This window comes from Pavona decussata, unplaced genomic scaffold (assembly GCF_977016875.1).
Source record: "Pavona decussata unplaced genomic scaffold, jaPavDecu1.1 SCAFFOLD_34, whole genome shotgun sequence".
Classification (NCBI taxonomy): Eukaryota; Metazoa; Cnidaria; class Anthozoa; order Scleractinia; family Agariciidae; genus Pavona; species Pavona decussata.
In genome coordinates, this window is record NW_028145457.1 from 585,648 (window position 1) to 598,777 (window position 13,130).

At 39.0% G+C, this 13,130-nt stretch overlaps 1 pseudogene; it reads right to left on the reverse strand.

Annotated features, from left to right (window-relative positions):
• Nucleotides 1-8,173: 8,173 nt before the first annotated feature.
• On the reverse strand, nt 8,174-9,776 carry LOC146484334 (uncharacterized protein KIAA1958-like; annotated as a pseudogene).
• Nucleotides 9,777-13,130: the final 3,354 nt, after the last annotated feature.

Sequence of the window (13,130 nt, forward strand, 5' to 3'; positions counted from 1 at the left end):
AGCATTTATCTCCAAGTTTGCCTCTCACGCGTACAGCTGTTCGAACATCAGCCATTTGATTCGAGCCACTTTTCAAAGCCCGTGATTTCCCCGTTGCCGTCCGAGTTGCATGCTGGGTAATTTCGATACAACGACGAAATGCAAGTCCCGCCATCTTAATTAAGTGTCGAGCCACCCGGTCCTACTGGCAAAATATCGCACACGTAGTTTTCTTTGCAAGTCAAATCTCGCCCAAATTGTCTTGGTAGGTCCGAGAATTCACCCACAGAACGGCCAGAGAGACAACTTCACTCGTGAGCCACCATGACTCGATACGAACACTTTTGGCGTCCCAGTCTCTATGAAATCATCTCTCACCTCTGGATTCTTTCAGAGGATTGCCTCTACTCTCCATTCCAGCCTTATGATGCCAGCCTGGGAGCTTCTGCAGTGGAAAATGGCCCGAAAGTACACTTATAAACCGACTACTTACCGATTAGAATGTGTTTGTGCTCGCGAGCAAAACAACAAGGGGTTCAAATAGGTGACGTCAAAAAAAAAACTTGAGTCCTCGTTATTGCAGAGCAGCGAACATTTCAAAGGAGATCTTCATATAGGACAACTAAATCCGTTTTGGTCATCTACATCGAGATAATTGTCCAGAGAGTCCAAGAAATTTGGCAGTGAAAGGGTTAAGGCAACCAAAGTCTTTCACATGTATCTAGTTTCATTCGGCAAGGAATAAGCAAATAACAAAGTTTAGACAAAATCCAAAATACATGTATCATTACATTCACCTGTTCCATTCATGAGTTGGCGCACAACTAGCGCTTTGAGTACACGATTAAACTTCTATTAGATATGGAGCTTTCGTGTGTGGAATGCTGGCAACAAAATCTCTGTTGGATGTTTCATTCCAAACAGAAGAGTAAGTGAAAATACCCTATCACTCCAGGCTATATTTCAGGCTTTCTGTTAGCGGTTTTTTTGTTTCCGCGGAGGTGTATAGAAATCATGAAACACCCGTTTTACACCGAATTCAGGACAGGACAAATTATTTCTTAATCATAAGTGAAAATAACTAGCTCAAACTACAACAGCGAACTGAAGCAAATCGTCTTCTTATATCAGGAGAAAATATAAATTGATGGGTATCATTGTGAGAGAATTGCGTAACGAAAGAAGTGTGTCAATTCATGTTTTTTTTGTAATATTTTTCAACTAGACAATGACTTACTTCTACGCTTCGTAACTAGTAATAAGTCCCAAGAACCAAATTAAGCAAAGTGAATGCGTTGTGAATATTTTTCATCGCTTACAATCGTACCGTTTAACAATTTTTAATATCGATCACGCGATTGGATTTATGCGAGTCCAAAGGCTACATTTTCAAAGTCGATCACGCGATTTAACATGTTGCTACATGTACAGGTGGTTAAACGGATTAGAGCTAGGGGTTCAATTCTGTTCATCAGCTGCATTTTCAACGTCGATCACTCATTTCAGCCTTCGAAAACTGCGGCTAACATACTCAACTAACATCGCATCTTACAAACACCAACTGACTGCCTCAGAATATCTAGTGTTGTTGAATGGTTTAATCAGGGATTGAATATTGCCACTGTGAATTATATATATCGCGTCGCACAGTGCTGTAAAGAGTTCATCAGTGTGAAAATAACTCGTTCAGAGTTTTAGACTTTTCAAAAACACATTAATAATTTATAAGCCTATTGACCTATCAAATGGTCGATAAAACATCATGTGCAGTGGTTTTAAGACCCGAGAACGGCCTTAAAACATTACTAGAAAAGCGTCTCTTATCTCTTGTTTTTTTGGTCTTTTAAAATGTTCTCGCTTACTGAAAATGTTGGGAAAATGATAAGCGCCCACCCTTATGGGACCAAAATAGAATAAGCACCCAGCGGTTAATCGAATAAATACCTTAATCAGTGTGCATCATTGTAGAAGCTAAAAAAATTAAAAAGCTGAAAAGAAAAGGATCCTACCCAGACAAAAACCAATTTACGGGCTTGCAGTGTATGTTAAACCAGTTCTTAATGAGCCCGTGAATTTCCCACAATCAAGCGGGACTGTATGCAAATACGAATATATGAACTCTATTCGACCGATCAAAGTTTGTGCGCATTTCTTTGCACATTTTGTAATATCCATAACATCAGCACATATATAGCTCAGATCCCCCATACAAATCACGCAAATACAGTGATAATTTCATTTTTTTTAGTTCTTTGTTTCATCAATTATTGAAGAGATCTGATTACATGCCTGGGATTTTTTTAATAAAACTTGTGTTAACTGACTATCAACCAATTCTTTTACGGCAGCGAAAATTTATAAGTTTCAAATTGTGGTTCAACACAAACAACCACCACAAGCGAGGTTGTTATATGGATATGGAACTTCTTCGATACTATCCAACATCAAAAATGCAACAGGCAACATTGCTGGCACTTTGGATGACTTTGGCAGCGCATCTGATGAGAACAAAAACATGTACAGGGAAAGTGAATGAGACGAGTGATTTCATCAACAACCCCATTTGTATAATGCGGGTTTCACATTCGAAAAAGCACCAAAAGTGCGAAGTCGCTGTGGTCAAGGAAGGTAAAAAGCGCAACGTATTTTTATATTTCCATGCTTCGTAACATCTGTTTAGCAAAGTTCAGTTGGAATTTAGAATGGGTCGGTCTGGACTTGTGAAATAAATGCCGGCAAAGACAGGGTACTTTCACCGGTTTTCAGAAAGCGTTCTAACGAGGGTTAATAATATTAGTTTTTGTGACCCTAAAAATTAAAACAAATCAAGATAAACATGCATTTCATACCTTTGAAGGAACACTTGACTTAGGAATTATAATGAATTTTTGTGGCGTTTCCTGGTTTTCGAGAAGCGAGCTCTTCAATTTTATGCAACTTCCTACTTTCGCCACGCTCAAATTTAGGTCCTCGAACACTCTGACTGTTGTGGCCTGTAAAAATATATATTTAAACGTATTTCCGAAAACTAAAGTCATTTCATTTACTTATGACCCAAGATGATTTAGTGGGCAAAGTTTGAGGGCAAACTTTTTTCCGACCCGAAACGCAGTGGACCGTTCTTAGGTAAAGTGCCACTTAACTTATGAACAAAAACAAACACAACGTGAATAAAAACAAATAAGGACTAGTGACGAAGGAATGAAGCATTTTGGTGACCTTGTACGAAACCCTACTGGTTGTAGGTTAGTAGCTACTGTCCACGGCCTATTTGATTAATTTAACTTATATAGTGCAAAGTGGTAATCAATAGTCACAACAAACAGTCTAAATATCAAGGAAAAAGAGAATGTTCGGAACGGTGCCTTGAGCCGTTCAGTTAATTTATGAACTTTACACCTCCTGTCCATAGTTTCCTTCTAATAAACAACTTATCTGGCTGTGATGTGCTGAAGGAGGCAGCAACTCTGCTCCTCTTAACAGCCTTGAAGGATTCCATCTGTATTGTTCTTCCACTGATGATTTCTTGTAGGAGATCTTTATAAATCTGGAAGTCGGTCCTTTTATTGCTGGTTTTGCAAACATCCAGGGAAACATTGAGCTGGATGCTTTTATACTTCTCTTTGCTCAAGAGTCCCTTACTATACAGTACTCTGACACTTCTAACTTTGTTTTCAAAGCTATTCTCAAAAGTACAAATAATCCCTTTTATTACATGTACCTTAGGTACAACTTTTGTCATGACTTTCTTAGACAAACTAAAGAATCTTACCAACTGAGTGGGCTTGGCTTCCTTGACTAGGTTTAACCACAGAGCATCCAGTACTGGACCTTCTCCTCACTGGTGCCCCAATGGATTTTGGCACAAGCATCAGCTGTCTCCTTTCTATGTCTTTGGCAAGATCTTTTGGCCACCGGAACTGCAAACTCTTCGGAATTGTCTTCTATGGATGTTGGAGACCTTTGTCTTTTCAAAAGTTTTCTTTTCTTCGCAGAATCTGTCTCTGTTACCAATTGCTTCATGATTTCCACATCGTTTTGGATTTTCTTGACTTAAAAAACACATTAGAAGTTAAGAATACTCAGCAAAATAATTTTAGCAAGAAAAGATAACTTTCAACTAGGTGGGCACATTTTCACTTCCAATCTGACTGCTTTCAATTCCATAGTCTACAACCAAGAATAACCCAACCTCAAGAAATCAATGTCAGCAATCAATTAAATAGTAAAATAAGTACAATACAGCAGAGGAAATTTGAAAATGAATAATAATAATAATAATAATAATAATAATAATAATAATAATAATAATAGTAGTAGTTACTGTAGTAGTAGTAGTAGTTGTAGCTTTTTTTTTATCTTTCTTTTTAATCGAAATGAATTGTGAATAGGTTTTTTAATAGCTTTTTTATATATACTTTTAACTTGTAAATAGCAATTTGTGTGGAATATTTTAATAAAGAATTATTATTATTTATTAGTCGTAATAATAATAATAACAATAATAATAATGATAATAATAATAATTATAATAATAATAATAATAATAATAATAATAATAACAACAACATTTCATTTCATATAGTGCTATTGTGCTATTTTGCTACGTTGTAGATTATCTATAATAGGGAGCTTAAGCAAAGACGACGGCAACGGCAACGAAAACGTCGCCCGAAAATATATTTTTATTTCATTTGTGCTACCTCGTGATTATTTCAACTCGCTCGACTTTTACAAAAATGGCGAACTATCCAGGAACCAAATTGGTAGGAGTGGGGTACAAGTTAAGAAAGAAAATGAAAAATTCACCGTCGTCGTTCACGTTCTCCACAAAACCTTCAATGTGGTCATTTCACGTTGTTGTTTTGCAGAGGACGGCAAAGAAATGTACCAAAATGTAAAACGCACGTGCAGAGCAATTGTTTTTGCTTATTAAACCTGTTGTTTTGCGGCGTTGTTGTTGCCGTCGTCGTTGCTTAAGCTCCCTATTATTATGACAGTACCTTTCTTTTCGGCTTTTTCAATTTTGATCTTTCATCCAAGTAGACTTGGCAGTTTTAGACAAATTCATCCTTGAATAGTCTTCGTCTACGAGCAAGTTGTCGGACTGTAAATTTATCTCCCGCTACAGCCCTTGTGCTCTTTTCTCTGATACGGCCCTTCCTTGCCATGATAACAACTCCTAATAGTTAAGATGTTTGTCACGTAATTTATCTAGGTAACCCCATACCTAGGGAAGTAGTTCCTGTTTACGGATTATTAAATACACTTAATTTTTTACTTTGTTGTATTGTAAAACACTTCCAACACCATTTTCAGTTTTCACAATCCTTCAATTTTCCTCACAAAACGTTCTTTTCACTTTTGTGCAGAGCTCTATTATTTAAGTCAAGTTTATGTTGATTTTGGCGGAGCCAAAAGTAGATACACGAAATCTCTTTAGCAGATTAAATTTTATTGTTCTCACAGACTTATGTTTTCAAGCAACCTAAAGAATACCTAAAATTTACACAAGCCCAAACATAAACAGATTTATCAAACCAAGGCCAGGGTCCAGGATTGGGACCCCCAGATTGCTGCATGTGCAAAAATCTGGTTCGGAAAAAAGACACTTCTGAATCCAGGGCTCCCAAATTCGGACCTTTGCCTTGCTGAATCCACAAAAACTGCATGCAGGCTTTACATAAATCCCTTGCTGATGATGACTAATGATAAAGCAGGGATAAAGCTAGACAAAGCAAAGCCAAATATTTACCAGGATATTTTAAAAGTTGAACTAACCGGTTGCAGTAGTTCTTTAATACGATGGAATTTCCAGTATAACTGACTAACCTTGGTCTAAAACTAAAGTAAAACAAAGTCAAATTTCTTGGACAGCAAATGTACGTATTCTTGACAGCCGAAACACCACTCCAAAGTGTTCAGGGTACAACTTTAAAGCAATCAAATATCTCCAAAGGCAAGTTTTAGGAGAAAAAGACAGTCCATGGTCGGGAACACATTGTTTTCATCCATACTCGAAGCGCAGTACCAATTTATGGAGCCTGCAAACAAGAAATCAACAATGAGCACTCACAATCCACAATTGGGATTCCATTCGGAGGTATCCATCGTTTTAAAATTTTGAGAAAGCTTTTATACATCGCGTAATCTTTATTTTCTTTCCGGTATGTCGATGTAGACTCAACACCAAATTGAACGAAAGAAATATACATTTTGAGGCTTGTACTTACTGTAATCTCCTCAGAAAGATCTGAAAAAAAAGATCTGTTCTTCCCCTCTCAAAATGGCTTCACCTGTTGTTTGTTGATTCTACAGCTATCCCAGAATTCAAAGAAAACCTACAAGATATTCATGTATAACTTTGAAAAAATTAAATATGGCGCCCGACGCCATCTTGGATGAAAATCCGCTGCCCGAAATAGCTGAATTTTTTAGCCTGTCCGCCTGGCGTGGCCACGCCACAAGGCCTCAAAATGAGTACCTTGAACTTGATGGACTCTTTAATGTAACGTCCGATTCCTTGCCGTAAAGTTGTAGCCGGGGATCACGAAGTCATCGTCACTGATAGTAGCGGAGCGCCGCGCGCGCGGAACCCCATGGGTAAGAGATTTTAGAAAACCCATGAATGCGAAAAATTTTGGTTAGGTTATGACGTCACTTCCGTCCGTATGCAGCCAATACAGGACAACCAATGCGATTGGCACACTCAAGTGTGTGAAGCTGTGCTGCAGCCCGCGTTTGTTTGGCGGGAAGGTGCATCGCCAACTGCTTTTAACAAAAACAGAAAGAAATTTCGAAGACAACAAAATACAAAGTCAATTTATGTGACCAACAGCGGGAAAAATAACAACACGACTAGCGGCGGGAGAAACAAATCGACTGGTACATCATCAGAGTCTTGAAGTGAAATCATTTTACTCCGATCCGGTGCGACGAAATGTTGGAGTTTTCCTCTTGAAGTGAAACGTTTCGTTCACTTAACGTTGTAAAACGAACGAAAAATTAGCAATGGAGTAAAAGGAGTGGCTATTCTCAGAAGAGGAGAGTATATTCATGTGATTTTGTGGACAAAAATTTTCTGGTTTGCTGTTTTACCAGATATTGTTTTCTTGCAGTGTTGACACGCCGTTTAATTTAAGGTTAAGCTAAATACAGTCAACTCCTTTATTGCAGTCACCCTAGGGACTGCAAGTTAGTGTCCTTAGTAACGAGAGTCCGTAATAGCGGGAATTTATTTCAGTCAAACGTCTGTAATTTATTTTTGCCGGGGATTTAGTTGCTGTCCGTATTATCGGGGTGTCCGCAATAGCGAGGTTTCCGCAAGGCGAGAGTTCACTGTAACAGCTATTATATGCATTCGTATGAGGCCGAGTAGAATTAAGGATTAATTTTTAAGGGCATTTTAAAAGTTTCCCAAATTTATTGCGCAACGAGGGCAATTTGCGAAGACTTTGAAAATACAAGTGAAAATTAATCCTTAATTCTATGAAGAATCATTGCGATTGCGCTTTCTTAAAATAGAAGACAAAATTTTCGTAAAACCATTGAGGAACTCACTCAGTAAATCACTCTCCCGTAAGCAAACAAACAAACAAATTAATTATTTTTTCGTAGCGTACAAAACAAACGAAACTGACGAGAATATATAAACAATAGCCTCCATTTGACGCGAAAATGTGCTCAGATATTTGTCCGCGGACATTATCTGTTTCGAGAAACGAACAGTTTTCCGAGAGCGAAACTCGAGGAAAACTGTGAGCTTCGAGGAACAGGTAATGTCCAAGGACAAATATCTGAGCATATTCTCAAAGTCAAATGGAGGCTATTGTGTTTATTATCCTTCAAATATTTTTCGCAACAGCGGCGCGGGATCTGCCAGTCTGTCATATGTCAATCACGTCAAAAGTTCTCAGTTGGCTTCCAAAATCCACACGTCTCAATATTCAGATTTCGGTTCAGTCGAAAGCATGTGTTTGAGGAAAAAGTACACTGACACTTGAAAGGAAAAGGAATTTTTAATACCGTGAAAGACAAAGCAAGATACAAGTGGCGGACAAAGTTACAGGGAATCTAACCACCTTTCGTGTACAAGATCAAAGCGAAAAATCAGTTGTTTACTTCGCAGTCCGTAAAATGTTTAAGCCGTCGTCAACGAAACCGCCGACGCTTTGCTGGTCCTTTTATTTCGTGTTCAATTGGATCAGTACTTTATGTTGAAAATACAATTGTGGAATTGACCAGCCGAAAACAATTGCCCACTGGGCATAACAGAATGCTCCACATGACTGACGTACGATGCGCTAGGGACCTGTGAAGAAGTCGAGGTTGAACTTGCAGTCGAAGACGACAGAAACGGTTGGTTTTGCTGGATTTCCGTCAGAGCACTTTCTTTGCTAACTTGAGGATGAATGGAACCAGCAACGAAGTCGCCCACAATCGCTGAGGATTGGACTTGCTGCTCGAGTGTAGGACGTTTGTGGTAGCTTTCCACGGCTGAGTCGCTTTTATGGCCGGTCACTGACTTCACTCTGGCATTTTCAAGTCCTGATGCCTTCAGGATCGTCACAGAGGTGGCTCGCAAACAATGTGAAGTGTAAATGGTATCCAATCCTGCTTTTTTGGACATCTCAGAAAGAAGGTTCTCCAACTTGTGTTTTCCAAGCGGTGCGTTGTAGTACCAGACATCTTCTGCATAGCTGAATTTCAACACTTTGTGATTTTTTGGTTTTGCCAAAGAGCTTGACAGTGCTTGTTTCGCTTCGACAAGTAGGACAGGACAGCGAGGATTGCCCGGTATCTCTGACATAACAGCTGCAGCTTCATTCTCGCTGCTGTTGAGGCCCCCTTGGTGGTTTTTCGTGGCCCTCTCTACAAGTGTAATGTACTCAAGGCCGGAGCTTGATTTGTGGATCTGAATATCTTCAGCCGTCATCTCCCTCATGTTTTCTCGCCCGCGTTTGCCAAAGTGAAGCATTATATTGAGCCAGGGTGTCTGCAGTAAGCTTTCTGGTGTTTGCAGGCCAAGCTGTTTCTTTTCGGAGAATCATGGCTGGCTTGTGTTTCGTGGACGAAATTCTACCTTCACGAGCGAGCTCGACCAGGTGAGCATTGAGAGCGTCATTTGCCGGCTTGAACTCTCTGTCAGTAATGATACTGAAATTTACGTTTTCTTTATTTAAATACCTATCCAGGCCAGCACGAATTGCTTTCATTGAATTACGGCTTTAATATTTGCTGTCGTGTGAGCGAGCTCCGACGTAAAATCTTCGCAAAATATTTACGAGCTCTTCCTTTGTACACTCGTTTAATGGCTTGTTGATTGCTTTCTCCTTTCGCCAGGCTGAGAGAAAATTATAAATACTCTAGAATGAGATGAGCTAAAACTATTTTCATCTTTCTTATGTTTTTTTTTTAGGCCGTTTATAATTTAAAGACTGTTGAACAGAGTGAAACTTGGTTCAAAGCAAAAATCTCGCAACGAGCTTGAGTATTTGAACAGTCTGCTAAGTTACAAATTAGACGAAACATTTGCGAACGGCTTACCGTCAAAAGCGTTTACGGCGTATGAAGTTGATTTTTTGGTGTTTAATGGTACCGCTTCATCGACCAGCAGATTTATCTCTTCTTCCGTCACAAAGGCGAACCGTTCCCCCATCTTGGCAAACTTGAAGCCTTGAAGTTTTTGAAATTGGGGAATATCACTTGGGGAATATCCTCGGATATTCCCTAATTTTAGCTGGGGTATATTCAGTCACGTGAGGCGTTTAGACCAATCGCGTAAGAGCGAAAATATTTGATGGATTATAATTACCATTATTCACATGTAACTAAGAGAGAATACAAGTTTAATTCAAGAGCAAACTAACAACGATAAAACCAAATGTTAGGCGTCAATTAATTGTTCACCTGCGCTCTGAAACTTCCCACCGCTTGGAAACCACACGAACAAAGATCGATAAACAGCAAACGGTGGATCCAAAGAAGGAACTTGCGGAGAAACTTCTTCCACTGTATTTGACCTGCCCCTTCCTCCCATCAAAAGGACACGGTCATGCTCGGTTATCGTTCGTTGTAAGAAGAAGTGAAAGCACTTGGTCGCCATGACTGATTTCAGTTTCTCAGCCAAACAAATATCAATCGGATCCACGTTTTTAGCTTTGACAAAAACAATCGTTTGTTGTTTCTTGTAAGAGACCCGAAAACTTAACCTTTAGGAATTTCCTTCCCAACTGCAATACTTGATTTCCATGTATTTTTGGTACAAACAACCCGACTTAAAGAGTCGAACTCCAAAGAACCTCTCTGAACTCTCTGAACCAGCCAATCAGGAGCGAGTATTTTCGCTCCTTGACCAATCAGGAGTAAGTAATGTGCCCTTGATGAAAGGAAAATTAAGAAAAAAATGGCCTCTGTTACAACAAATCAGCATTCAGTAATTTTGCCCTCTGTATTACATTGTCATTGTTATTGTTGATGAGCAGTTTGCTGCATATGCACTAAAAATATATATAACTGCAGAAAGGATGAGAAACTTGTAAGGTTATTACGTTCATACGATAAGCAGACTATGATATGAAAAAAACTGGAGCTCCGCTTTTAGGCTTAGCTACATAAATATATTATCCCTTGACCTAGTCTCGGTGAAAAACCCTTGATCAGGCTTTTCATCAAGAACCACAGTTCGCACTTCGTCAATTTTAGACGCAAGGGACATAGTATTCGCTAATAGCAAACTAACGCCAAACTCGTTGCCGCTATGTTTAGATCGATTTACCTTCAAGATGTTAGAAGTGTTACGTCCACGAGCGCCGGAGAATTGAGGGCGAGAACGCTGCTTTTGTGGCGTGACTGTTGGAATGAGCCGATTGTTTGTATTGCCAGTGCAGAAGGTTTCAATCTGAATATTTAATAAGAAAGACGAAGAAATATGCGAATCAGGTCCCTCATGTATGTCGCATTGCTCTAAAACCGTAGAATTTGTACTTAGAGTGGAATAATCTGTTGGTTGGCTGATTCTTGATGAAGGATTAATTGCCCTTTGCTTCCTCTGTCCACCGCGTTTCCTACGATGAGTCTGTCAGGCGCCGCCACAGGTTTGGATTGAGCAAAACAAAGCAAAAAACAACCCCAAACAAATATTGCCTTTCGTGACACAATATCAACCATCAGTTTCCAACCTCAAACATGTTTTGATGGGAAAATGGCACTTAATACAAAACCAGCCTTTCCTACGAGAAATCTTCAAAGAGCCACTACTGATTTCCTTTAAGAAAAAAAGGAAAATCTCCTAATTACATACTTGTCGGAGCAAAGATATAAAGAGTTTACGTTTCAAAAATGTTTACATTGTTAGAAGCTGTGCAGGTCTGTCACTCCTTACTGTTTCCCGTCGGAATGTGCCGTGCTGATGTCGACATCAAGGTAAAGTCCGGTGTTGGAAACTCATAAACTTGGTATTTTGGGCATAAACTATAAGGACATATTTTAAAGTTGAAAGTTTATTCATGTTGTCGGATGTCGTGTTGCAAAGTTAGAAGTTGATTTACTAGAGGATCGATGTTGGCATCATAAAGTCTGATGTTGATCTCTTAAGTTAGATGTTTCGTGACAATTTCGTTTCTTGGCAGAGATGGTACGCCATACGTTCCAGCTTCACTGCATTCTTGCTTTCTATGCTCCCCAACCGAATCGATCCTATTGTTGGTGGTTTAGTGCGCTCAGACAAAAAATAGTTAGGGATAGACAAGACAGAAGCTATATATGCAACTTGTATACAGTATTAGCTTTATAACCAGGCATCCTATCAGCTGTGGAACGAAGCTTGTTATCAAATGACGTTTATCCCAAGCGTCAATTAAATGCTGGCGGGAAAATTCTAATAGCAAAAGTGTGTAGGCTTTATTTGAATTAATTAGTATTCTTATGGAAATTCAAATAAATCTGGTTCAATCTTTATCCGCGCACAAAGTTTTACCGAGAGCTGACTTCTTTATTAAGCAAGTCAGACTTGAACTGATCCAACGCTTCAGATCTGCTGCAAAGAGCTGGTAAGTGGAAATCACAAAACTTAACTGACGTTCTATTTGTTTTGGTTCCAACTGCGTTTTTGCTCTACCTACAAATCGTGTCTACAGGAAAACATTGGCCAGTGGGATAGAGTAGTTTTAAGAAATATATTTAAGGAGGGAAAAACAGCAACAGATGCTCGACATATAGGCTCCTGTGTCTGCGTTTAGTTTTATTTTTCCAATTTCAGCTGCGAGGAAAGCGTTATTCTGTATTTCGATGAATTTAGGAACGCGCCTAATTTAGTCATGGATTTGTGCTTGATAATTTATGAGCATATTAAACTGAGGGTCTGCGTGGGGGTACTGGAATGTCAGCTATCAGTTAAAGTTTCTGCCATTTCTCAGCTGACAGTTAAGTTTTGACACATCTCAGTCTCAAATTAATTAGTATAAAAGACCTCCATAAGCTTTTCGAAGAACGCATGAGTGTTTTCCATATCTTTCGAGCATCACCAAACAATACAAAATACATTCCGACCACTTTACGAACTTCCAAAGAGCTCCAAAGCGTTAAAAAGCGTCAAAAGCACTTTATATACCAGCTATTCTCAGTGCTGCCAAAAACCTTTCATTATAGACTACATGTTCATTGACCCAGATATAAACAAGGTATATTTCACCAAAAAATGTAGCCAACGAAACTGAGAAAATAATTCAATGGCGATAATACTACTACAACACTAAAATGAACACCAGAAAAATTCAAAGATTTGACATTCTCAAATATCCAATCGAAGATCCAGTTCAGTTCAGTTTATTGTTTTGCCATAAGTTGTACAAAAGCAAGAAAAAAAACTAATTATTTAAACACTAATGGCGAAGAAACCAAAGGGAAGCCACCGGGCCCATAAGGAATGGGCTCCCCCAGCTTTGTAATTAGAACAAAGTATTATCATAGTTAGACATGGGACCAAAATCAATGGTAAGATAGCTCTTCTCGACCTTGTTCTACATGCAGGCCTAACGTGGACTTTACTGTGTTCACGCAAATCAACATCAGTGACAGTATCAGTGTCATACTCATCTATCTGGTCATTTGCAACATCACTCTTAGAACTTGCAACCATGAAATCCTCCTCG